General features: G+C 44.2%; 1 protein-coding gene across 3 annotated transcripts in view; it reads left to right on the top strand.

Annotated features, from left to right (window-relative positions):
* The first annotated feature begins 10,362 nt into the window (after positions 1–10,362).
* add3a (adducin 3 (gamma) a) overlaps positions 10,363–22,910 on the top strand; it is a 67,485-nt gene continuing 54,937 nt past the window's right edge. The window contains exon 1 of one of the 3 annotated variants that reach the window (XM_068726760.1): positions 10,363–10,384. The gene's annotated coding sequence lies outside the window, so the exon portion shown is untranslated. Of the gene's footprint in view, positions 10,385–16,206; positions 16,295–20,939; positions 21,152–22,910 lie in introns of those variants that run through there. The other 2 variants (XM_068726759.1, XM_068726758.1) reach the window with 2 other exon arrangements.

Raw genomic sequence — 22,910 nt, 5'->3', positions numbered from 1 at the left:
CTTCAACGTTTTATTTTTTGTCCTCTGAAGGCGAAAGCTGAACAGTCTTTTGTTTCATACCATTGTGCCTCCATTCACAGTCAGGATGCTGCTGCTTGATGTGATTCATGTGTGGGCTGAGTGTTTAGATACCACAGTTGTTTGGTTGCCAGAGACTAGACGTCCCAGCGGGGTGGGGTTAGAATAACCTTATTATACTCATGAGGGTGGATGAATTACTGAAAGCGTCCGGCCTGACATGGAGGACAGCTGACTTCTGTCCAGCTCGGGGGAAGCGTAAACGTCCACATGTCCACATCCATATGCCATCACTTTGGATGTGCATGTGTTTGTTTTGCGTCGGGTTGGTAATATGTTTGTATTGACACAGGCCTCTCTCTGTTTCTGTGTGAGGGGGCAGTCCCTGGCAGAGCGTCGGCCCCGGTCAGCAGTGGGTCTTCCCAGAACAGCGAGAAGGCGTTTGCATAGATATTAGAGTGGAGTAACCATGGTAACGGGGGTCAACCTCCGACCACGGGAGGAGGAGAGGTGCCAAGTTTTGGGCCGAATGAGCTTTTGAGGCAGACGGCGGCTGGTTTGATCGCCGCGGTCGTGTCTCTCTGAGGGTCAAACACTTGGGATCATGAAAATTCCAAGCTGACATGGGAATGTGGATTCAACTGCTTGATGATTGTACTTTTTACTCATCTGTAGTGTTCATGAATGATGAGACCTAATATGTTGTATCTAATTTGATGCAACACGGTCGTTATCCAGTTAATGACTTTATGAACTCGTGCAGATATGAGCCGAAAATGACCAACAATCCGTGTGTTTTAACTTCAAATGCTTCAGATTACAGTTTAATCAACCAGAGCAATCGATTCATCCTGTCCTTGTGATGTTGGATCCATGAAGTCTTTGAATCCTTATTCAATCTTCAATCTTAATCGCCAATTTTATAGTTGATGACCAATGCTGCGCTGCCATTGTGACCAGAGAATGGCACTAAGTTGTTTTGCCACGGCTGCTCATGAGAGTGAGTGTGCAGCCCCCCCCCCCCCCCCCTCCTTCTCCTCTCCCCATCACCGTGCCCCGAGGGTCTGCATTAATATGGAGATTAGATTAGAAAACTTCCGGGTCACTTAATCCACGCAATTAACTGACTGTCATTTCGCATATTTACTGGCAAAGAAAAGTGCAGCCATTGGGGCTTGTAAAGCGAGTGTCAATTCATTCCTCGTTGTGTTCATGCAAGGTACACAGCAGAGGGTGTGTGTGTGTGTGTGTGTGTGTGTGTGTGTGTGTGTGTGTGTGTGTGTGTGTGTGTGTGTGTGTGTGTGTGTGTGTGTGTGTGTGTGTGTGTGTTTGTGTGTGTTTTTGGCCACGTGAAAAGCTTCTGTGGATGCCCTCATTACAAGTGTTGATCCCCTCGCTGTGTTGGGATCTGGAAAGGATGCACTGTCACTATTCTGAGTGTGGTAGTGAGCTCAAATTGCATAGTGTGTGTGTGTGTGTGTGTGTGTGTGTGTGTGTGTGTGTGCGCACCTTATCTAAATCCCTGCTACTGTTGGTCTTTTCTTTTCTTCATTTAGCCATGTTTCTCTGATGCCTTTATTACTCTGCCATAAAAGTCCCACTGAGCAACATAACTCTTCTAAACGTGCACACACACACACACACACACACACACACACACACACACACACACACACACACACACCCTCTCACAGTTTCAGCCCTGAATCCTGCAGTGACATTCAGCTCAGACTATCTGCTTTGTTCCTTCACAGCGACTCGTACTGAGTGCACCCTTTATCATTGCAGAGAAAGGTCTATCACACTCTGTAACTGACCTTCTGTGTAATCAATCATGCTGGTTTGGAATGCGTCTTTGTAAAAGAGACCCTCACTGGATTTTGAATTCTTCCAAAGCACGCCACGCAACATGTGGATGTCGGTACTACGGATGTAAAGCGTTTGGGTTGATGAAGTAAAATACGGTAGCACCGGTTACCTCTCTGGTTAATTCACCACCAGCTGGTTCCTTTTGGAATTTATGAACAAAAACATAAACGCTACCTGTGCACAGACGGATGCTAGTAAAGTGACACATAGTGAAGTTGGAGAGGTTTATTAGAAGCAAGCTAAGGCGGAATATATATTTTGGTTACATTTTGGCACCATCTGTGCCATTCGGAAATTTTTCAGGGAACTGTAAAATTAATAAAATGTAATATACATGTCACTATAGGTTTTAATCAATAACCATCATTCAATTAGACCTCTATTCATGTTCCCATTCAAAGAAAACCATTGTTTGACCAGCTCATGCCTTTAGGATGCGTGCAGTACCACATTCATTGTTTTCATTATTTATTCATCTGCATGTTATTTATCTTGAGTAATCATTTAGTTATAACAATAGAACAATAGATTGTTTTTAAATCTCCTTTTCTTTTGCATTATGTTTTGATGCTTTTAATGGTTTTATGTGAAGCACTTTGAAATGCCTTGTTGTTGAAATGTGCTCTACAAATAAACTTGCCTTGCCTAGAAAACAGTGGAAAACGCTCACCGCAAAGTTCTAGAGCACAAAGTGACGTCAATGAATGTCTTGTTTTGTTCCACCAACTGTCCAAAACTCATAAATATTCGTACGATTTTGCTGTAAAATTACTTAAATGATTAATCAATCATCAAAACACTTCATGTAAGTTCAGTCAAAACTCAACTTTAGGAATTCAGCGATCCAGTGGAAATTACAATTGTATCCAGGAAATAAAAATCTGTGTGTGTGTGTGTGTGTGTGTGTGTGTGTGTGTGTGTGTGTGTGTGTGTGTGTGTGTGTGTGAACTCTTGTTGGCCTTATTTGTCCAGGAAACATGCTTTATTACCTCTCTGACCAAAAATCTACATTTACCACATCATCTGCCACTGTTTCAGCAGGCACACCCATGCCTCGGTTCCTGTTTGTGGACACACACACACACACACACACACACACACCCACCATGGTATTGTCACATCACACACACACAGTGACGGCAGCACTGAGTTCAGCTGGCTGCTGAATCCTGGTGTCTGGCTTCCTATGTGCTGCCCTGTCCTCTGTTGTTGGTAGTAACTGGGTCAGCTTGTGTACCAAATGATGATTCTCATCCTCGCTGCCACTGAACTAAAATGCCATGTCAGCACAGCTATTTGTTGTCCTTACTCATGGTTCAATTGATACAGAGTGCTCTATTTGTATGTGTGTGTTGTGGCAGCAGGACGTGACAAGAGTGTGACATGAACAAGTCAAACGTCTTCCTACAACAACAGCGTTGACGTTTCCAAGGCAGACAATCGGAGTGGGTTTGTGCCTCCCAGAAATCACCTGTCAATCAGTTGTGCGCGTGTGTTACATGTGTGTGTTTTTAGCACATTGACCGAGCTGGCCTTAGTGATAGATGGTATTTAAAGGCACGGTACATCACTGGTGTAGGGGTGCTGGTGGTGGAGCGTGAAGCTACGCGTGTGGCGACATTAGATCCGCGGGACCGCCACGGCGCTAATCCACAGTTCGTCTATGTCTACTCCTGCTGGGCCACGAATAGTCGTGTGTCTCCTTGTGTTGGTTTATGGAGTTGCATTGGCCTCTCATCCCTACATGACCAAAAATACCACTCGGGACACGTCGATCCAAGTACTCCAATGGTCACAGTGTCTTTTTGTTTTGAAAGAATTGATGTCACTTATGTCATCTGTTGTCAAAAGCAGCACAATTATGTGCATCTTTCAATGAGAGAGAGAGAGGGATGCACAGTGTTATTAATTGATACACTGATTCAGCATTTCTATGTCCGTGCAAGCTAGTGCATTCTGGCGTGACTTGATGTGATAATAAGAATTACTGGACGTCATAAACTCTTAAAATTTGAGTCTGACAAGTAGCTGCAGGTTTGTGAAGTTCAGGCACCTTAAGATACCATTAGAGACATTCACAAACAAGGAAGACCATTAAGATGCTACGGCTACATCCACACAAATACGTTTTTGTATTAAAACCGGGGTTTTAATACAAAAAAAAACGATCTTCGTCCAGAACGGGTGTCTCAGCAGCGTTTGCGAAATGATTTCTGGCCTTACCAGCAAGCCTGAAAACAGATATCACGTGACTATTCACGTACACTGCCGGTGTAAACAGGAAGTAGATTGGTTGCTTAGTTACACATAATACGACAGAGTCTTTTAAAATAAAAGGTAAGCGCTTGATACTTAAGATCTTCCTCACAAAGAGTATGTCTGCTGGATTATGTAATTAATCCGAACCTTATTATAAATGGTATTAAAGCTGGGACCGCGCCTCGGCCTGTGTTTTACTTCACTGTTTCTGCACAACAAACCAGTCGACTGTACGTTCAGGAGCGACACTGCTGAGCTGCTCCTCTGCTGGAGGGCCGACGCCTGTCATTAGCAGCGCCCTGCCTGTGTCGCATCCTGCTCATAAACCCCGTCGGGCATCACAAGCAGTCTGCCTTTTCAAATGAAAGTGTTTGGAGTGTAAACAGTTTGTTGTACAGACAATTTTTGTTGTCCTACGGTTAAATTATCGGTTTCTTCTATTGTTTGTTTGCCTAATAATACACTTTTAATTCAGTTTTCCTCCAGAATCTATGGTCAAAAGAGTGAAAGCGCCATAAATCATACACGTTTGTGTGTGTTATCTGTGTTGCTGTGCAGGTAAATCTGTCTCCGCTCCCTCCGACTGTCACTCAGCTCAGTCTCGATATTATTTTCTCAGTGTCACACCCGGCGTTCCCCGTCTGTGACTAGTTTCAGTTACTCAAGGAGCAATGTTGCATTACATCCTGTGCATTCAGAGGGCAACGCAACCCTTCCTCTAAAGGAAAAGTCCACCCAAAAACAAAGATTAACTTTTAGGTTTTTGAAGAATCCACTGCAAGTCGATTCTTCAAAAACCTTGAGTAGACGAGTAGATATCACAAATTCACTGTACAATTTTCATCACACTAAAATAAAATGTTAATTCAATAACCACCATTAATATTCTGTGATTTACTTCTTAGTTCTTCATCAATACATACAAACAAATGTCTGAATAGCAGGTTGATTTGACAGACACGGATTAATGCATTGAAAACCTTTAACCAGCACTCTGTAAACTGTCCAAATGAAGCTATAATAGAAATTACAGGGCAAATATGTAATGGGGCAGAGACAAAAATAACTTTAATCTTTATTTTGAAAGGAAGCCTCCATAGCAAACTCCTGCCAGCAGCTGCTTCTGTATTTCATCAACTATAATAGCTATTTCAGATCTGTTTTTCCTCTAAGCATTTGAAAACAGATTCTCATGACAAACTCGCTTATCATTCCCCCCCGACGGATCGCTGCCCACACACACACACACACACACACACACACACACACACACACACACACACACACACACACACACACACACACACACACACACACAGACTTTCCACGGAGGATGTATCTGGTCGGAGTCGGGGAGAGATACCCTGTCAGAGGTGCGTGGTGTCGTGTCACATGTTGTCGCAGTGGTGGAAGTGTGGGAAGGCAGTATTTCCTTTACCTCAGCAGAGGAAGTCACTGGATGGGACCCATCTTTTGTTCTGTCCTTCCAGGACGGTCACCGATACGCATCGGGGTGGGAAGTCACAACATGTAGGACAAGGCCATGTGATAGCCCCACATAACATGTCTCTGTGCGCTTTATGGGCCAACTCGAGCTGTTGTTTACAACTCGGGCGAGTGATGTCATCCGTTTTGCGGTCAAAGGGACCGTGGTGGCGTGTCCTAAAGATGATGTCATCAGTTTGAGCTTGGTCCTGGTGTTTCATGGCTTCTGGGACATGACAATTTGGGGAAAAGAGGACCATTAGGCTTATGGTTTGTGTGTGTGTGTGTGTGTGTGTGTGTGTGTGTGTGTTACAGGTTTTTTTTGAGTCCAAAATGGTCCCAGCATGACCTGAAGAGAAGGATCTTTCCTAAGAAGTTAGGTTAGTAGGTTTAGTGCTCCAGCTACGTTTGTGGTGGTGATTGTTCGGCTCAAACATGCTTTATGTTCGGATGAACTCTCACAGATGATGTCAAGCTTATGGACAATAACCTCCTAACTTAATCCAAGATATGTTTGCCTGTTACAGTACGACTTGACTCTCTAAAGCGGTCTCTTCAGCTATGGTAGCCGCTCAGCTAATTAGCTAGCTAACATATTAGTTTTGCGACTGAGCGATGGGAACGACGCGGCCCACGTCGCATCGTCAAACACTGACGCCGGCTGAAGTGCTTCTGAGCAAAGCACTGATAACTGTATCGGCTCCAGAGGTGCCGCTGTATACGGCTGAACGCGACCCCTGACCTCCCTGAGGGAGGGAGCGAGCGTTTGCCCGTTTGGATTAATAGTGTATCACATTTCCAAGTCGTTCCTATTGAGAAAACAAACGTGAGTGTTTAATGTTTCCAGACCAGTCTTGTACACCCATTTTTTTTATATCTATTATTTATTCAGTCTCCCCTTCGAACTCGGTGCCGACTCGTTTCAAACGAGACGGGCAGAACTTGAGGCTGAGGGTTGCGGAAGTTACCGAAAAGGGTTGAAAAATCAGCGTGTCCGGCTGGGTGTCATGTTTCCATCACTGCTGATTGGAGCTGGAGCCAATAAACACCTGTGACTGCTGCAGAGACATTTGTCCAGGGAATGAATGCTGACTGTTGCCGTTCCCGCTGAAGACAAAAGCCAGATGTTGGTGGGTGTTAGAAGGGTTTTTTTTTTTTTTTTCGTCCAGTGGGAAAGAGGCTTTAAAGACCCTGCAGTCCTAATGTTACCTGAAGTGCATCGCTACCACCAAAAAAAAAAAATCTGGTTCTGATGAATGAGTGAGCCTTTATTTAAGGTTTTCCATATTCACACTTAACCTTTACTTTTACATTACGTATGTTAATATGGCGTTTCCCCCCCCCCACAAGACAAACTCTCCAAGGCTGTGTATACGTATATATCTAAATGTTATACAGTGGAAAACTATCTGGGAAGTTGTGTATGTTTATGGGTGGGTGTGTGTGTGTGTGTGTGTGTGTGTGGGGGGGGGTTCCCCTTGTGAAATGAGGTCAGAGAGATGAAGGAGACATGTTGACGAAACAGCGCTGCTGTTCCCTCACAAGTGACCTCAGTGTTGTGTCACGAAGATACAGATGTGTTTATTGTGTGTATTGTAATTATACGTGCATACTTGTGTGCAGTATTCCAGAGTATTCTAGTGACCCGCGTGTTCTTGTACTGCCGTTTTCTTCTTTTGCTTTCGCCTCAACTCAATTGTTTTGCCAGTCGGTTACGTCCGTCGCTGGCCGCCGTCTCCTCGTCTCACTCGTCATTCAATTTTAACGTCACATGTTCCATCAATCGGCTCAAATAGCGGTGAAAACCTGTCATCCCCCTCATACCTCTGAATTAAGTCTCAACACGCCGTCAGGGAGACACTGAACAGACACTGCAGCGCTCCGTACCCGTCTGACAGAATCGGTTTAACGAGATGGTGGGATTGTTGTGTAACTGTGGCAAAACTAACGAGACAGAAAGCAAAGTCCACTGTCATCTCAGCGCTTTCTTTCATTTTTAAATAAAATGGTGTCTTTCAGAGCTGAGGCTCACTTATTGAAGGCCTGTAAGCGCTTTATGTTTACCAGAAGTGACCTCACCTCCTCTAATGTGGCTTGCGCAATAATTAGTTCAAAATAACATTTGTCTGGATCTTTATATAATGAGGCCGAAGGGGGGGGGGGGGGCATGCTGTGTGACCGGTCAGTCACATCCGCCAAATCACCGTGGCCGCCGCAGCGGTCAGCAGAAACAGTTGTTATGTAACTGTGCTGGTTCCCCTTGTCTCTCTGCATCTCGCCTGAGGCAAAAAATAATTAGTATGTCAAGTGCGGTGTCCCGGCTTAGTTAATGACGTGAAGCGGGAATTCGTTGTGGTTGTTCGACTTGCTCTGGTACAACTTAGCAATACTGCTGACAGCGGGGCTCGAGCCCAGATGTGAGGCTAATGTTCGGTGCTGCAGGCTGTGCGTTTTTTGCGACGGCTCAAAGATTAACGCGAAAACAACGATTTTTAGGGGGGCGAGAGCGGCGACGCTGCGTTAAAATGGTGGTTGACCCCAGGAGGTATTGGTGATAGGAAGACTTCAAACAGCTGACTATTTATACGCCACACACCATTTTCAACTTTGTGTATTGACGTGCATTTTTTATATTATATTAAGATTTTTACTGTAACCTATTGCTGCTTGCAACAAAATAATTTCCCCTCGCGGATCAATAAAGTTACTATCCATCTATCTATCTATCCATCTATCCATCTATCCATCTATCTATCTATCTATCCATCCATCCATCCATCCATCCATCCATCCATCCATCCATCCATCCATCCATCCATCCATCCATCCATCCATCCATCCATCCATCCATCCATCCATCCATCCATCCATCCATCCATCCATCTATCTATCTATCTATCTATCTATCTATCTATCTATCTATCTATCTATCTATCTATCTATCTATCTATCTATCTATCTATCTATTCATTCTGCATAGACTACACATAAATGGAGGTACGACAGAGTACATTTTTGTACTTAAAAGTACCCTTTAACTGATGTATTTCGTGTACAGCATGTACTTTTGCGCCATAACGCATAATGGGGCCTGCACAGCTTTTTTTAGCCTTTTAGGGCACTCGTTCAGCGGTTCAGGAAGCACACAGACCAATTCTATAGGTTGTAAATCACATCACGTGATGCTATTCAGCCAATCAAATATGAGCATTCCGATAAGCGTCTCAACTCCAGTCAGAGAAGTTATTTCACATGATTCATTCTTATTTATTTTTACAAATCCATGACCGTGTGTGAATTTAGACCAATATCTAAGTGACTTGAATGAAAGGTATCACTGACTTTCTCTCATTATTTGGAAACAGACTCCATTTCCCCAAAGAGCTTTAAGTTCTGTCGCACATCCACCCATTCACACGGGCGGCAAGGCACTGGCCTAAGCATCGGGATCAAACCCTCAACCCTGTGATCGTTGGACAAGCTGTCCTTCCTCCTGAGCCACAGCCGACCCACCTGTGGTCAATCGAGAGACGTCTGAAATTGACACTCTGGTGCTGATGAGGAGAAACTTGGTCTGAAAGGCTGCGGGTGCGTAGATAACCAAGCTGAGATCTGAGTGGAAGCTGTAGTCCAACCCCCTGGATTTGTCTTGTCAGGCAGTCCCCGATAAGCTTCGCGATGCGGCCAACGCCTCCAGTTACAAAAACGTTGACCGTTCTGCTAAATACAACCTGATGTCACCGGACTGTTTTCTACACATTCTTCCCTAATTCTGTTTTTTTTTTTAGGGGTTATTTTGGAACCAATCCCAAATTCCTGGTAGCCAGTTATCGGTCTAATGGAATGCGGGCGCAGCAGCCTCGACAATAACACGCCTCACATGCTATCAATAGCGCTCATGTTCTCCTGGTGGGCTCCCTGGTGTTGACACAGTTGGTGTTTTGTGCAGATGACATAGATGACTATCAAGGGCACAGAACGAGTCCCTGAGGCCCGGCTGTGTCCTCCAGTACAGTACGCAGGCCCAGCCCGCTCTCCGTAGTGGAAACCACTGACCGGCTCCACCAGTAAACACATGTAGTGGGCAGCAGTTGAGCCACATCCAGAGATTGAGGTTCCTTTTAAGCGTAGAGACCATTGGGAGAGCATAATGAAAATGAATGCATATAGCCTCTCGGAGCTCATTTATCACACTTTCCTTCCTGTTAATGATTCATATGAGAGGAACAAAGGCTTTTATTGTTTCCTTTGTGAAGTACTTTGTTAGTTACAAAGTCTGCTGTATCTCAAAATAGGGCAGCTGTTTTATAATTTGGCCTGTGTGCAAAAAAAAAAAAAACCCTACGGTGGGGTATTTAAACAAAACATAAATCCAGTATTACAGGTGTATGTTAAAATTGAATATCTTCTTTTTAATTAGATCTTTTTCAGTATGTCAAATATGCAGAATTACAGAGCATGCAGAGGATAATGAAAAGGCTTCAGGCTTTATTGTGGGAGCCTTCTTCCTTTTGATTTCAGGTTTTTATTTTACTCATTCTCCTCTAAGTTGTGTTTTTGTATCTAGAACTTCAAAAAAAACCGAGTAAATTATGTTTAAAGCAAACTCATGTGTCTGCCTCTAATTGTGACAGATTTCTTCTCCTCAGACGCACAATATAGCTCAAAGTTTAACTTGCAAAGTAATAATGTGTTTCTCTCTGTTTTCGTCCTAGCTGGCGAGACGTTGTTAATGCGAGCAGGCCGCTGGGAGGTAAGAACTTCTGCATCAACACGCACCATTTCAGCTCCTGCTCCATTACGCTCAACGTTGAGGGGAAATACGAGGGAGAGAAAAAAAAAAAGTCGTTTTTGGGTCTGACGTGACGTCCAAACGCCTCCGCCCTCCTCTTTGGCTTTCCCAAGGACACTGGAGGTAAATGGAGAATTATAGCGATAAACGGCACAGCTTTGGTCAGCGGTAAACGTACAGACTGCTTCTGGCCAGACATTTTACTGTGCTGGGAATTTACTGGAAAGGAAAGAGTGACAGGTCTTTCTTTCGCTCTCTCTCTCTATATATATATAAAACACTTCAGTGTAGTGTGAATTAGTTTATGTGAGTTTGATGGAACTAGCATTTTAATTAGGACATTTTGAGGGATGTTCTAGTTCATAATACTGCTGCAGATGATTTGTCTAATGAAGGCAAGGCATGTGAAGTGTCACTGCAACACTTCCTGATAACGGCTGTGCTATTGCAAGAAGCGCGGCGTTGCAAAGGTTGGACGGGATAAGTACACTGCTACTTTTAGTCATCCATACCATCTCTATAGCAGGACAACACCTTTTTAATTTCAACCTTTAAACACATGAGAATTAAATAGCTTATGACTGCGCAGGCCACAGCTGCCATGCGTCATTTCCACTTTTTTGAGAAAATTTGCCTTTTAACTATTTAGACAAATTGACTTGTCAGACTCTATTATCATAATCACGTTTGTTGCAGAAGTACCCGTTTGCTGTTTTGTATGTAGCATCTTTATTCTCTCTCTGTGGTTCTGATGGCTTCCTTTCTTCCCTCCCTCCCTAATACCTCTTTGTGTTTTGACTTTCTCTACCTGTCTTGTCCGTCTTGTTTGTTCTCTCTTTTTGTCTTCGTTTGTGTAAATATGTTCACTCCCATTTGTCCATGTCGAGAAGGGTTGTCTCTCCCCGTCTGTGTGTCCCGTGACCTGTCTCGCTTCCACTCAGTCTTATCTGGACTTTCTTCGTCATACACTATAAGCGTCTCTCTCGTCCTCTTAGTCCCTTGGGGGGGGGGGGGGACAATGCAGCACTGAGCTAGGCGATAGCTGTCCTCATATCTGGGTACTTTATCCCTGTATGGGACCATTTGATGATACTGTGGTTTATATTTGCATCAGCATGTTGAATGGTGTTACACACACCGTGATTGAGAATGAGTTACTTTGCACGTCTTTTCGATACACATGCAAATGTACATTTCTAATCTAATGGTCTTTTGATTCAGTGTAATTATCAACAAGGATTAGCACTGGAGCTGACTGCTTTGTGATTCGGACATGTTTTCCATTTACAGTGCAAACGACAGCTAAGCCATCTGGCTGAGCTCCTAATGTAGCATTTATGAATTCCACCACAATAGAAAGTGGATTAACAGCTGTTGTCATCCCTTAATTGCATCAGTGATATAAGAGTCCAGGAATAATGCACACGATTGAACTGAATTAAGCTAGTTGACCTTTTGACATGCTGATATTATGTTATAATTGAAACTCGGTGATGGTCAATCAATTAACGGAACTTTGTGACATATTATCACCGTATAAAGTTAATGTGGGGAATGTCTTAGTTTGTGTCCAGTTGGCGAAAAATAAGTCCAATATTCACACTCTCTTTTAGCTCCGTTTTGGGTCTCTACCAACTCCCGGGGGCTAAAGATAAAGAGCCAAATATCTGGCTATTTATCTGCTAAATGCTCCACTTTGTTGACCAGCTAGTCGCTAACTTTGGCAGGTAGACCGCAGTGGGTTTATCAAAGGTTCTCAACTGAAAATGACCCCAATGAAAGTGGTGGAACGGTAAAGTTGTGCTGAAAAATTGAGGGTAACGTGGTCATTTCATGTAGGTTTGTCACCACCAGTAACCGCTTTCACATTCAGTCATTTCATTCACTGTTGGTACTAGTGCAGAGTTCTCTCTCTCTCTCTCTCTCTCTCTCTCTCTCTCTCTCTCTCTCTCTAGCTTAGCATTCCTGTCAGCCAGTCTAACGTGATTAATGTCCACGGTAGAGGTTGTTGACAGCGAAGGAGCAAAACACTCGGCATCACATAGAGTAGTCAAGGTGTCCATGTTACCAGGTAACAGGGACACAATGCGAAGTGGGAAAAAAGAAAGGACTGGCCATTATTGAGGCTTTGAAGGGTGTTGGCGCTACAAGGAAAAGAGAATAGAGATATAAAACCGCCTGACTGCTAAACCGTTTACCGGGTCAAAAGTTTCCACTGGTCATCTTCTCTCTCCTTCTGTCTTTCCTTTGTCTCTACTGTTGTTTTTCTATCCTCCTCCTCCTCCTCTCTGTCTCTTCTCCGTACTTCAGTAAGACGAGCCGTCCTCTACTCAGCGGGACAGTAAAGAGACGTCAGCGTCTCCCTTCGCCCTCATTTAAAGTCTCCTCATCTTCTGACTTGGACAAATGCCTCAGCCTGCAGTCTGGTCCTGGCTGCCTCGGGCCTGTTGATGTCATGCACCTGCTTGGAATGTCATTACAGTTACGAGTTTTTTACAGAAGTGAAATGACTTCAGTGGCTTGTTGGCCTGCTCTCATGGTAAATTGCCTTTTTTGTGAATGGCACCTGGCAGTTTGATGGGAGCAAGACAGTGATAAAAAGCAGCTTTTTCAATCCTCCAGGCTTCCATCTCAACTCATAATTTTGTCACGTTGCAGACTTGGGCTGCGGTTGAAAAGTCCTTTTTTTTAACTGAGAGAAATGACCTGGAAGTATCTCAGTGGCCGTCATAGTAAGAGCTGTTTGAATTTTCTAAATGCTAAGGAAACGTGCTTCAATACTTCCTTTCCTAGTTCTTTTAGCCTAGGAAACACTGGACCTTCCTTTACCAAAGGAAAGATGATGATAATGCCGTCCCATAATTCCTTGCGGCGGCAACTTTTAAAGTGACGCACCATTTGGCAGTCCATGAAAACAAACGATGTGCTTGTCTTGCACAGGTTTAACAATTGTTTTCATGCAGTTATAAACTAATGGGATTCCTGTTGATGAATATGAATAGACAGTGTCAATCCTTTCTTTTCATTATGTATTTATTTACTTTGAATATGTAACAAATAAGTAAAAATGAACAGTTAATATAGCAATCAGTAAAAAAAAAACAAGCTAGGCCTATGATAGATTATTAAACTGTTAAAAAGTTAAATATAACCGAACCGTTGGATCTCCATTAATGCACAACAGAAATATTGATATTAAACAGTTTCATTGATATTGCGCGAGCGAATTGTCAGTTTCTACTGGAAGCAGTGTTGACAGTGTGACAGCAGCAGGAAGGAAGGAAGGAGGGAAGGAGCTTCGCTTTCTCTCCTTCACACTACGAGTGAAGCAGCCTCTCACAAAAGCAGCATTTCATATAGCCTGCATGCTGACTTATGATATATTTCATGGGGCCATGATTAAGTTGTGGTTTTTGTAGTCCCTTGTTGTAGTTTCGCCATGGCAGACCTACGTCGGTGACATCTGCCATCGCATCATAATTACATAGTTTAGTGAAAAACTCTCTAAACACCACGGTCGTCTTTTCCTAGCTCCTCATGACTTCTCCTTCACGTCTTTCCTTGACCTCATGATGTTTTTCCGTCAAGGGAAAAGTGGTTAGGAATAGACGTTAGGAGGTCATTTTTGGAATTTTTTTCGACCGCAGCCCTGGTGAAGTTAATCGGCTCTGTTGACCTGAGATGCTGACTGCCTGCTGCCTCCTCTCCAGCAGTGGTCTGGATGGCCTCACAGCTGCTCTCACGTCCCGGCCGGTCCAAACCTCACACGCCCGGGTGAACACACGTACACAGAGTTTCATAAATTCATCAGAGATCAGCGATGATAGAAATTCCTTTGCCAGTTGAATTCACCTGGATTTGAATGCAGCGGTGCATGAATGTAGTTTGTGTGAAGATATTTTATTTTAGCGACTGATACTGAACAATCTGCATTTTTGTAAAAGTCAAACTATAAATGCAAAATGCAAATCTGCGGCCTTTTTTTTTTTTTTAAATATACCTCTTGACAGTTATGCAATGAAAGAAAACAGAAATACAAATTCCACAACTGGCCAAACACCGGCAGTAATATTTCCCTAATATGATTTTAAAACCAATACAAGCTGATACAGAGAGCATTGCCAACATAGCATAACATGTGGAGGGATACTCACACAGACTAAACTGAGGGCCCAGTTTGTTTTAACCCCATTAAGTTCAAGACAGAGAAGCCCCTGAACACACCTTATACCGAATTAAACCTTATTTCTGAATTTGGGATGAGCTTTTCTTTTTGTGTGGTTTTAAATTTTCACTAAAAGTGCCAGAATACCGCTTCCTGGTGCATTTAAAGAGAGACTCACCCAGAGCGCTGCTCCCTTTTTAAAGATGAGTGCAGCTGATGATCGGTGCACACATACTGTACGTATTGTACAGTCTCATCTTCACAAATAGATCTGGAGTCAGACATGTCTGTGCCTCACTTACTCCGTCAGGCAAGTCAACACACATGATGAGCTGGCTGCAGTCTAGAGACTGCTAGGGGGAGGGGGGGGGGGGGGGGGGGGGGGGGGGGGGGGTTTGCAGGACAAAGGAGGTTTTGAATTATCCTTTTTATGTTTTACTACAGAGATGGCTGTCGGCGGGTATACAGGCTGTGATACAGAAACATAAAAAAGACTGCAGGCATCCGGCCAAAGCGACGGACACTTTATAGATGGCGGGAGCAAATAAAAGGCGTGCAGTTCTTGGACTTTCAGGGAGAGTCTGTGTGTAAGTCACGAACGGCCAGGTTAATACAAGTTAATACAAGTTATACAAGTTAATTCTTGTATAATCCCGTCCACTGTGTGAAATGTATTGGGCTATTACATTATTACATCATTTAAATCAGCTGTGTAACCATGTAACTCATACTGTTGTGTGTGTAGCTCAGTCACTGTAAGAAAGGTGACAGCGAGGTTAGACAGCGATGAACACACACACACACACACACACACACACACACACACACACACACACACACACACAGATTTGTGGTAACCATGTGCATTGGTATTGGTCTAAAGAGGTTGTTCCTAGAGCTGATACTGGTTTGTAGTGACAAACTGTTTTTAATCATAATCTGATAAATAACAGCTGTCTCCTCCATTACTCATCAGTCCTGACAGCAGCCAGAGGAGGAGTTTGGTTTGTTTGTGTGTCTGTTTCTTATCTACTGTTTAGTGTGTGTTTTACAGCCATGTTTGATACGGTTTTGCTGTGCCTCCGTTTGTAGCTGCGTCAAGATCCAAGAAAGAGTTCTGGCGTCGTTGCAGCGGCCGTATATCCGTCTGACGGTTGGGCGGTTTGAGTTTGCGTTTCGACTGGTTCTGGGCCACATGATGTGTGTTTTGTGATCATTAGGGGCCTTTGTAAAAATGCAGACGGGGTTGTATGTGGCCACATCTTGACCACATACACAAACGCGTGCGCACACATGTAAAAAAAAAAAAAAATGCACGTAGACATTCATATCCACACAGATCATGCATGTACATCCATTCACTTTCAGCTCTGGTGGGGCTTTTGTAGTGCCGAGGGGCCACAAACGTCAGCTTTGTGTTCTGGGAGGCTGGGAAAGTTGGACCGCAACACACACACACGCACACACACACACACACACACACACACACACACACACACACACACACTGTCTCTTTCACACGCACACGCACACTTTGGCAGAGTCAAAGCCTGTGCACAGTTCAGGCTCAATGGGCTGATTCATTAGAGCCTCCTCATGACACTAGAGGAGAACATGGACTTGCGGGAAAAGGGAGGACGAGGAGACGGGAGTGTTACAGCTCAGCACTCTGCGGCTGAAGGCTCACATGACCTGACAGCGTTCAGGTCAGTCTCAATAGAAAAATCCACCTAGAATGCTTGTTTGTTTTTTTGCGCTTTTTTTTTTTTTTTTTTAAATCATGTTAGATGAGCGTCATTCGAGGCCTTCTGCTGTCTGAAGCATTATCAGAGTGGATTATATAAGCTGTTTGTCAGGCGTTACGTTTGTGGTAACAGTTGTTATAACAACCTCTACAAGCTATTTACTTCACTTAGAAGGTCCAGACATAGTATGAAGGGCTACATTACCAGAGTCATTAAAGCGGTCATAAAAAGCGCACCATTTCATAAGCTGCACATTGAAGATCCCTACCGACAGCCGCCATTACACATCGTGTGTTCACGATGATTCAAACATATTTACAGTCTTCGGTCATTCTGTCCTAATGCGTGAAAACACTCCAAAGTACAAACCCCCCTTTTCTTTCCAATAGCTCATCCCAAAAACCGTTAAATTGCTCTGCAGGGGAGTTTTTTTTTTTTTATTTTATTTTACAAAAGGAGGTTGTTTTTTTTTTGTATCTAATATCACGATTTTCTGAATCTGGCAACAGGCAGTGGAAATGTGCCGTGGAGTCGAGTGGGTGTTGTGAGCAACGACGCGCTTGGCAGCGAAGCTGTGTTTGTCTGGGTCTTTCCCTCGCTGTCTCCACTGGAGTCAGGCGGACTCACAGCCCGGGCCTCCTGTCCATGAGGGGCTCTCACAGCCAAGACCCCCCCCCCCCCCCCCCCCCCCCCCCCCCCCCCCCCCCCCATCTTTACGGCCCGTTGTATGTGGATTACTTTTATGCTTTTGCTAAACCTGCCATCGTTATTATGACGCTTCCAGCATGAGTGTTTCTTTCTCACAGGCATTGGAGTGAGTTAAAGCACCGCTATGAAGACGAGCTGCTATCACAAGGTGAGGTTATTAAAGTCCCCGTCACTAGAGTGCTTTTTATTTTTATTTTTTTTGTCATAATGAGAACTTCCCTGACCTTGAGTCAGACATGGACTCATTAGCTGAAACGCCATGTTTACCTCTGTCACATGGCGTTACAGTCAACACAGGCAATTAAAGACAACCCCCCCCCCCCTCCTCCTCCACCAACTCCATTGCAAATGGGGCAACTCACCACACTGTGATGGGAGTTCGCCTCAGGACTCGAGTCGACCGAATTCTGTGAATAAACAAGGAAAAAATACATCTAGACGATGAATAAAGACGCGTGCTTGGAGGCCATTTTTGTCAGATTTGGTTATTATAAAGCATGACATATACCCATGACTTATTTATTGAATGTCATATTTAGTTTTTTTTAATGCACATGTAGTTCTCTCTTTAGAAGAAAACACTCTGACGAATGAAAAGACAGCTATCGTGTTGCTTTATTCTTGTCGTTGCTGCAGCTCTGTGGGTATGACTTTCATTACCGCTGCTGGCTGCACTTTTGTTGCTTTTCATTAGTGAAAGGCTACATATTGGTCACATGTAACAGCGGAAAGAACTGTAAGAATGTATGGTGGACACACATGTGAGCCAGTTGAGTCTGCATCACTGAGTTGAGGAACATTATAATGAAAAGATACTGACAGACAAGCACTTAAGAATTTCATGATTTATCAATCTTGTGCACAGATCATATGTACGCACATATAATTACCAACCAGCACCTTTACTCTAGCCTTTAGAGCTCACCCTGCTCTACCTGAGCTCTACAATTACCAACCTATAAGTGCTTATTAACGTTCAGTGTGCATATTCTTCCCTCTGCCATTTGCAAAGTGCACTGCTCCGCTCCATCTTCCTGCCTTCCTCTCTTTTCAAGGAGTTATTGTAGAAAGCTGCAACTAGCGATTCCCGCTCATAAATAATCTAGACGTGCGTCCCCTTTTTTTTTTTTATCCCACGGAGACCTCTGCACATTTCACTCAAATATGTGCTAATGTTAGACCAGGCATCCAGCGGGGAGGCCAGAGGGCGAGGTTTATTCTGGGACAGGTATGCACAGTCTGAGCGAGCCGGACGGACGCCGCGGGAGTGGATGTGGTGCTGCTGCTTGTGGTTTACTATCCTGTTTAATAAATGCATGCGCGAGGTGTTTTCACATGAAGCATTCTTACCATCAATAAGTAAGGCTGAGAAGATCGTAGGGCGACGCAGGTTTTTAGGTATTTCTGCAAACATGAGCCGTCAGAGCTGTCGGAGGATGCCGTTTCTTCCAGTGCGGCTTGAACACACCACAACTGAATAGTTTCCAGTGTGGGAGATCCACTGCTTTCAGGCCCCGACGAGGGATTGATCCTCCCGTCCTGGACGCACTTTCACAAACATAAAACCACACTCGCCTCACAGACGAGTGGAGTCGGCAGGGAACCCCTGCCACTTAGAGATTGACAGCTGGCTATACAGTAGCTTGCGTCTCGCCACGATCCCCCTCTCTCAGCGTAATTAATTGATTCTGAATTGATTTAGGCTCAGCTGGCTCTCTGTCTTCTTCTGCCATATGTGTATTTTTTGCTTCCTATAATTATTGTCTGCCTTGTTTCTGCGCTAGTCAGCAATAAAGCCGAGCTTTTACCCTCCAAATGGAAGCGCTTTCGAGGAAGCGGCAATTAAAAAGTAATTTGAGATTTGTTTGTTGCCCTGGCTGACTCTAGGTTACACACAACAAGCACTTCTTTACACAAGGGAAGTTAAATGTCCGCCGATGCTCATTTAAATTCCTCTAAATAGTCATGAGAAGTCTCTTGGAGCGTGATTTTTTTCCTCAATATCCATCTGATCAGAATCGGTTTAAAAACCTCTAATGGATTGATGTGTATAGAGAGGGTGAGAGAACACCTGCTTAGTGCAGAGGACTTGTTAGGAGACATGGAGGGAAGAAATGAAGATGAAGACGCCTCTTCTGTTGAACTTTGCATGGACAGCCTAGCCTTTCAAATGCTAATTTAATGTCATTCATCTGCCCTCTTTTTTTATTATCATGTTAACAATGTGACAACACTGAAACATATTAATTATCTGTGTCCTCTTTAATCTGATCATTTCTTGTATGAAATATACTCCCAACAATACCAACGAGCAGTATTTAACATTTCACCTTTCACGTGTTTTTGAGCTTTCCTTTTAAAGTAATAGTGAGGATTCATTCAGTCATTTTGGTAAATATTCTAATTCAATGTCTTGCAGAGAGTAACCTTTCATGTCTTTATGGTAAATATGAAGGCACAGCCAGCAGGCGCTTAGCTTAGCTTAGCTTAGTTTAGCTTAGCTTAGCTTAGCTTAGCTTAAGGACTGGAAAGAGGGGGAAACAGCCAGCCATCACACATTAACGTTTTATATCTTAATCTGCACAAAAACCTGATTGTTACGGGGGAGGGCTGTTCAATTATGGCAAACATCTAGTTCATGATTATTTTGGTCAGTATTGAGATGACGATTATTTAACAAGATTGACTCGTTGACTTTGGAAACATCACACATTTAGAGAGGACATTTTGTAAAAAAGAAAAAAAAAAAAAGAAGGCATGGTAAACGTGACGGGATCTGTGTTTTGGGGTCAGGTGGGTTGCCGACATCGCTGCAATCAGAACCACCGCGCCGGAAGCAGGGAGCTCGCCAGCGGCGGGTATATTCACCACGAGGGGATTCTCCCACACGGAGCCGCCGACTCGCCAAGTGGGTCGAAAGCTCTTTAAAGAAAAGGGTTGAGCTGGATTAACAACACAAGGCCACACAAGAGCGGCGCTGCGCACACGATGCGGCACAATTACCGTTTTGTGTCGATATGTTGTTTTTATAATAGTTTGAAGCCAAAATTTAAATTGAAATGTGATTAATTGCACAGCCCTATTATGGACTGTTATGTGCCTGACTACAAACTAGCTGTTTCCCTCTTTATGCTTAGCTAAGCAAACCGCCTGCTGATGCTCCCTTCATAGTTACATATAGGAGCATTAAAGTGCTATCAAACGATTCATCTCTCTGCAAGATGGTAAATATGCATATTTTTTTTTTTATTCCTTTAAAGGAATAGTCACTGTGCTTTTATCCAAATACCCCTAATTCTAAATACTAGCTCTTCCCTCCTTTCTTGGTCAAATTTCTCCTCCAAACTCCTTTTGTGCGGAGGTGAGACTCCTCACATGAGGAGGTTGTTAAGCTGTTATCAGGGGAAGTGTCGGATGGAGGAATAATGGAAAGGGAGAAACTCTTTTAGCAGAGGGAAAGGAGGGGGGAAGGCTCTCCTGTCGGACCTCGCTGAAAGAAACTTTGGCATTTTTCTTTTTGTCCCGCCAAGAAAAAGAAACGTTGCGATCTCAAAAGAAAGGAGGTGGTGGATAAAAAAAAAAAGGTTTAGAGAAGATAAGGTGAATAGGAAGGAGAGAAGAATGAAAGAAATAAGCGTTTCTATTGCTGACTATCTTGTGAAGAGGAAATCACCCTGTCATCTCGCTCCTATGTGTGTGTGTGTGTGTGTGTGTGTGTGAATTTAAATCAGGTTTGACCCTCCCCCTCCTTCTCCCCTCTTCTACCCCTCCACCACCATCACCCACTGATTTCACAGCCCCCCCCCCTTCCTTCTCATGCATGCTGGCTAGTCATCTGCAGCTCCTGCAGCAGATAAGGGAGATATTGTAGGAGGAGGAGCGTGAGGGAAAGAGGGCAGCCGGTGCAACAGTTCTACACTGCGTGCAGCTACAATGGGAGAGGCGTGTTAGAGAGAGAGAGAGAGAGAGAGAGAGGGGGGAGAGAGAGAGAGAGAGAGAGAGAGAGAGAGAGAGCAGTACAGGCAGAGGACTCGCTGCAGTGCAGGTGGATCACAACTGAAGAGGAAGGTTTCAGAGGCAGCAGTGTAACTCTAACTGGCTTTCCAGCAGGTTTGTAGTTTGCAATTCCTTAACAATGCACGGCGTGTGTCTCTGTGTCTCTGTGTCTGTGTGTCTTCTGTGACTGACATAATGGATGCTGTGTTCCCCACCATCAAGGCTGCTGCCTCACTGCTGTCTACTCTCGTTGCCGCCGTGCACTTGTGACATTTCCCAAGAGCCGACTGAGCACTGAGGACACAAAAACGTGAATCTGGGATAAACTCGCACGCACGTTGTTGTATTTTTCTCGCTTGTCCCATGCGTGGCGAGCTCAGGCGACAATGGAAGAACTTCTAAGCCGGGAAGAGAAAAACTTTGTGCTTTGGTTTGCTTCGTGTCTAAATGAAATAGCAGAGGGCCTCTTCTTCCCTTCTCTTTCAGATTGCTTTCACTTTGGAGAAGAATGGAGCCGGGAGCCGTGAATGGCCCCGAGATGGCTTTCTGTGTGCAGAAGAGAGGTGCCGCCCTCTCAAGTGTCAGCATGCTTAGTGGGTTTTGCTGGTGGGGGGTTAGGTTCATGTGCTCGTAGTTTATAGAGGGGGGCTGGGCTTCATGCATCTGGGCCACTGATAAGAGACGAGCTATTGCCTCTACGTACAGCCCTCCACTTTCTTTTGCAACTTTTAAGAGTTGCTTATTTCTAATGATTCGTCTTGTGATTCCTATCCTGCTCTTTCACACCCCCCCCCCCCCCGAGGGAAAGGCGGAGTGATACAGTCAAGTGCTTTGGCGGTTCTCAGCTTTTCAAAGGTGTCCATTTACCAATGGGCTGAGCAGTGATAAGGAGCTGCTTGGAGCTGCTTGTTTCTATTTCTGACTGTTGTTTTCTGGGTGTTCCTCTGAAAGGCCCCCTTTCATGGTGTGAGAACTGACTGGAAGATGGGAATGCCTGTGGTTTGGTTGCTCTTTACACGTTTGGCTGTGTGTTTACCAGCCTTGAATGTGTTGCTACCATCATTTTGTTCTGTTTCATATCGCTTGGAGCGTTTTCTACTTGTTTTCTTGTTCTTCTCCAAGAGTAACTAATCCCCAAACCACATTTTTTTTTTTGCAGCTGAAACCCAATGTGTGTGGCTATTTAGTGGTAGCGTTGATGGTTTCAGCTCCAGATCTTGACATACCTCTGAAAAGTATTTGAATTCTACACATTGTGTCATAAATATGCATGATGTCTGCCCTCTACTGGTTGAAATCTGCACTAGAATTCTGCTATTTGCTGATCTGAAGGCAGGTTACGTATATAGTGTCAGCTTTAGTCACCACCTAACAAGTCCAGTTAAATGTTTAAGTAACGTAGACCAAGCCCAGCGGTTCATGTGGTGCTGTTTATGTAACTGTAGCATGGAAGCATGGTAAAATGAACACGCTAGCTAGCTAAATAGCCAACCGCTAAATGAATACAATTGAACAACTTAATGTTGGGCTGCGTTTTACGTGATTATGGCTTCATTTCAAGTCCACAGAGGAAATCATTTATTGTGCTGCTGTTTGAGGTGGGTTAAAACTCACCAAAAATCAAATCTACAAATGTGGGTGCGGTGTCTTCTCCCCGTTCCTCCTGCTGACGAGAACGGCTGAAATCATTTTCCAGCTGCTCGCAAATAACACACTGACTCGCTGTCAGGCTCGTCTGCTCAGCGCTGAAGTGATGAAGTGTGATGGATTCACATCAGTGAAGCAGACACCTGCGTCCATGGTGCTGCCTCCTGAAGGCAGTGACCTCTCACGCACACACACACACACACACACACACACACACACACACACA

This window comes from Cebidichthys violaceus, unplaced genomic scaffold, assembly GCF_023349555.1.
Source record: "Cebidichthys violaceus isolate CVI_PGR_0920_01 unplaced genomic scaffold, fCebVio1.0.p SCAF_4, whole genome shotgun sequence".
Lineage (NCBI taxonomy): Eukaryota > Metazoa > Chordata > Actinopteri > Perciformes > Stichaeidae > Cebidichthys > Cebidichthys violaceus.
Note: the sequence above shows the minus strand (reverse complement) of the source record. Positions and strands in the feature narration are given on the sequence as shown.